The sequence below is a fragment of the Durio zibethinus genome, chromosome 17, assembly GCF_047325235.1.
Source record: "Durio zibethinus cultivar Kanyao isolate XHJ-2024 chromosome 17, ASM4732523v1, whole genome shotgun sequence".
NCBI lineage: Eukaryota > Viridiplantae > Streptophyta > Magnoliopsida > Malvales > Malvaceae > Durio > Durio zibethinus.
The window spans coordinates 21,369,083-21,374,102 of NC_143178.1; the positions used below are offsets into that span (position 1 = coordinate 21,369,083).

General features: G+C 35.9%; 1 pseudogene across 1 annotated transcript; it reads left to right on the top strand.

The window, feature by feature from the left end:
- Window positions 1-358: 358 nt before the first annotated feature.
- LOC111274901 (uncharacterized) lies at window positions 359-4,696 on the top strand (annotated as a pseudogene). The gene is made up of 2 exons (XR_016329307.1): window positions 359-1,256; window positions 1,550-4,696. The product of XR_016329307.1 is annotated as an uncharacterized LOC111274901 (transcript).
- The last annotated feature ends 324 nt before the right edge of the window (window positions 4,697-5,020 follow it).

Consider the following 5,020-nt stretch of genomic DNA (forward strand, 5'->3'; position numbering starts at 1 on the left):
TTATTATTTTTTTAACCAATAGCCTGCTGTCATATGTGCTTCCAGGGACATATCCCACATAGATCATTTTATTGCCACGATATATTTTTTTTGTTCACGTCATGTGTTACATTTGCATTTAAAATCTAAGTGGATTTTACTGTAACGGCAATAACGAATTTATTTTTCATTTAATTATTTTTCATCCAATTTGGATTTATTTAATAAAAATTGAATATGAAAAACTTAATTAATTATAATAAAATATTAACAATTTAATTAGTAAATGATATTTTGTTCAAAATTCTTTTGATCTCTAAGCCTTTAAAATATGAATACGTAAAAAAATAGAATTGTAACCAGCAAAGTGGCTGCAATGAATAAAATTTTGAATATTTTAACCTCAAATAAAAAAAAATGGGCATTAAGTGGTAGGCCCAAAAATAGTTGTCTTCCCTACCGTATTTCCAAAATCCACCTTTCCTTCCCTTCCACAGTTCACACCCTTCTCCCTCCTTTTTCCGTGAACTTCCGCCACCACCATCCCACAATTCAGAACCAAAATAATAAATATATAAAAAAGGAAGAAACTAAATCATGGGCGTTGATTATTACAATATTCTGAAAGTGAAACGACACGCCACCGATCAAAAAAGCTTACAAAAGGCTAGCCATGGTTTGGCACCCCGACAAGAGCCCTTCTTACAAACGACACCAAGCTGAAGCCAGCCAGAGCCAAATTCAAGCTTATTTCCGAGGCGTACGATGTTTTGTCCAACCCGCAAAAATGACAGATCTACGATCTTTATGGCCAGGAGGCTCTTAAATGCGGACAATTCCCGCCTTCTTCTTCTCCCAATCAATCTTACGCTTCCACGTCGGCCTTGTATCGGGGCGGTGGTAGCCATTTCTATAATAATAATAATAATAATAATAATAATAATAATAATAATAATAATAATAATAATAATAATCAGAGGCAGCGGCAGCCCAATGGGGGGTCGTTTCAGAGTAACCCGAGGGTGGCGGATGATATTTACGAGGAGCTCTTTGGGGCGGAAGCAAATGGTGGAGGAGGGGGTAGAAGGGAAATAGAGGGTTTAGAGAAGGGTATTTTTGAAATAATAATGGTTACGGGAGATGCAGCAGCAGTAGTAATGGAGAAATGAGAAAAGCGGCTGCTGTGGAAAATGTGTTGCCTTGTAGCTTGGAAGAGCTTTGTAAAGGTGCCAAGAAGAAAAAACGAGGATTTCGAGGAATGATTTTTAGCTTTCCGGGTAAGCCAAGCCCCTTTTTTCCCCCAAATTTATTGCTTTTTAATTTTAAAAATTATGGGTAAATCAAAATGAGATTAGAATATTGATACGCATGCGTATAGTATGAATTTTCATTTTTAGTTTGATTGGAATTAAGTTTATGGTAGTGAAAAGATGAGACTTTTGTTGTTTGATAATGAAATGTTTATTAGAGTAGAAATAACCCTTTCATTGGTCAATGGCATGCGATGCTAGTTTATCTTTAGTTAGTTATTGTAAAGGCTGCAAATGATTTTCTTTCTTTTCTATTTCAGAAATGATTCTATTGGAGTTGAGCTATATGCTATTTGGCATGCAAACCAGGCAATTTTGAATATGGCACACTGACATCACACAAAAATGATACGAAAAAAAATATATGAAAGCAACACGATTTAAAATTTTAGCAAAAACTGCATATGGATTTAGAAAAACCAAAAAATGTGTTTCCTGTTTGGCGTGTCGACATGAATTTGTCACGAAAATTTTTATGTTTTACACGTGTTTGACATTAAATAGACAAGAGTACACAAACAATGCTCTAAAATCTAGATATTTTTCTTAAAAATTAGTATTTCGTCAATGTGAAAAGGACAATGTGTTCTACATGATTTCTTTTTCTTTTTCTTTTAATTAGATTTCTTTTTTTATAGGATGGTTTTATTTATGGTCGAATGATCTTCTTACAAAATATTTCAAGGTGTTTACTATGAATACTGGTCAACTCAAGCCATTTCACTTCTTACTTAATTCTATGCTGTTAGGAGTCGTTGCCTTGCATGGTTGAATCGAGGAAGGAAAAGTCCTCTTCTGTTTTCTTGGTGACAATAAGAAGTATCAAACTATGCTTTGTGAGATTAGCTCTTGGCATGCAAAGGTTATTCAATTTGTTAGGCATTGTCACTTTGTGTATTGCGGGGTGGTTAGAGATATTAAGTTCAAGCTTTACTGCCCTCAATCCTCCTATTGTTCATAATAAGGGAATTCCTGTTAAGGGTCATCAAATATTAGAACTTCACAGCTTGCTCCTTCACTTTTTGCCATAATGGCCTTGACAGATATACGTTGTTATTGAGGGTGCTGTTTGGGAATAGAGAAGAACTTTACCAGTGAACCTAGTGACATAAGTCACCCAAATCTCCTCAATCAACTCACTTTTTAAATTCTGTAACGCACTTATCTCTTCTAGACCTTAAGATGCAATAGTGAGGACATTTTAGTCTCTAAAGCAAAGGTTCTGGGAGTTGAATAATTGTGTTTCATTTTCAAGCAAGGAGAATATTGTGGGATAAAAATGGTTTTGATGAGGTAAACAACCATTACATACACCAACAGCCAACCCACCTCTTCCTATTTATGGATTATGATAACATGTCTCATTGCCCTTTTGGGTTGGCATAGATAATAGTTTCTGTCTTGGCTTTTGTAGTTGGTTTGAGGTGGCATCATTTAATTTGTTTTAGATGTACGGGTAGGTTTTAAAACAGGATTACCCAAACCAAAGATGACCTTCTTTGCTTCTGAAGTAATTTGCTAATGCAAGGAGTAAGTGCTACTACAAATTTAATTTTCTAAAGTGCCAAATGAAGCTAAGATACTCTTTGCTCTTATGGCTTATGAGTTATGAATAAAGTACCTGTAACACCCCCCACCCCAGGTCTTTTCCTACCAAAGCCCCCACAAAAAAGTGATTATCTACTAACATTGGGACAGTCTTTGGTCATGCTGCGAACAGGTTATAGTCTCTTGTGTATTCCCCTCTGAAATCTTAGGCCTTAGAGCAACAACACATTCTCCCAACTTGGACATTAAAATCCATTTAAGTGAGTTGTTATATAAGCATTTTAATCAAAGGCCTTCCATGCATATTAGAAGTTGATTAGGATCAGTACCATTTCTTCCTCTATGTTACTAGAATGTGTTATTTGGCGCTTAGTGTTTATTCTCTTATAATATATAATAGACTTAGGTGATTTTTTGTATAGTATATTTACAGCTTAAGTTACTCTTGCTTTTATTAAACAGCAAAGGAAAATAAACAGAAATAATGGAGAAGAAAATAAAAAGCCCAAGAATGTTTGTAGAAGATCAGTAGAACAATTTAAGATGAGCTAGAGCTTTGCATGTTAGTTAACTACATTTTAGTTCTACTTGTCTTCATGAGGTGGGTTCAGGGATTGTGCATATTAGAAAATTTCTAGTGTCTATTTTTCGTTTTTTTCACTAGTAACCTAAGTGGTATTCATCTCCTTGATTTTCTTTTGTGGCCTACTACAGCAACATATGCAATGAAGTAAGAGCTACTCGTCTATTCTATGCTTTTACAACACATTGGTTAGTTATGGCTACCTTTCAAGATCATCTAGAGAAGTAGAACAACTGAATAAGTAATCATGAATTCTTTTAGTATTCTCAGTTTTGAAGAAAAAGAGAGATAAACTAACGCATTCATTTCATAGCACTAGGTCTGGTGTTGCATTTATCTGTTTCTATTCGTTTTCCATACTGGTCTTTATGGTGTTATTTGCATGAATGCTTCCCTCTGTTACTTTGGCCTGACAGTCGAGCCACTTTCTTACAGTAAGTTAGGACTCTTGAGGAGATATTGACTATTGAAATAAAACCTGGTTGGAAAAGAGGCACAGGATCACAGTTCCTGAGAAGGGTAATGAGGAGCCTGGTATAATTCCTTCTGATGTTATCTTTGTGATATCGGAGAAGCCACATTCTCTTTCTTTATAAGAAGGATGGTAAAGAGTTGGTCATCAACAGGAGATCTCACTGCTGGATGCCCTCACTGGTGAGACTCTTGACCTGATTACCCTGGATGGAAGGAACCTCATGATCCTACTGACTGATTTCATCAAACCTGGTGCTGAGATCGTGGTTCCAAATGAAGGAATGCCTATCTCGGAAGAACCTGGGAGGAAGGGTAATTTGAGGATCAAGTTAGATGTCAAGTACCCATCAAGGCTACCACAGAACAGAAATCTAAGCAAAGGAGAGTTTTAGGCAGTGTTTCATAATGCTTTCAATAGTAGTAGGTCTTGACCTTTTTGTTGGATGTCAATAGTGTATATACAGTTGTAGGATGTGAAGGCTTGGAAGATTTTGGGCTTTCCATTTTGTTTTGGAGGAGCTGAGAATTGGCTAGCCATTGCAATTAGCCATTTTAGAGATCTAATGGGAAAAGGTTCCATTCTAACCGGAAGGAGTAGGGTTTCTCCCTTATTTTTTTGGGCTAAACAGGTAATTAGACCTGAGCTTTAATAATTTTTTTTCCTTTTTTCTGTGTGGGTTTTCACTCACAAACTAAATGCCATACATAGATATGTCAAATACCTTCGGATTTTCAACACTGGCAAAGCAAGTTTGCCTTCACTTCAAGAAACAATAAAGATGGTGGATTTATTCATTGCAAATTGAAGTTGAAATTTCTTCTTCTCTTGATTTTTGTCCTATGGAAATTATGCATGCTATGATGCTTAGAACCATGAAAATACTGTTGCTTGTCAAAAAAGCTCCTAACCAAACTGGAGGATATCAATCAATATTGTGATAAATGTGTTGCATGTTAGGCTTCAACAGCTGCTAGTCTAGCGGTAGAAATGCAGGGCAGGAAATTGAAGTCTTTTACCCTGCAAAATTAATTTCCGTAACAATGCACTTGTGTTTAAGGTAGCGATGTCTGGTCTATGATGCAACTAATTGGTCACTTAGCTCCAAATTAGAATGGAAAAATTCGT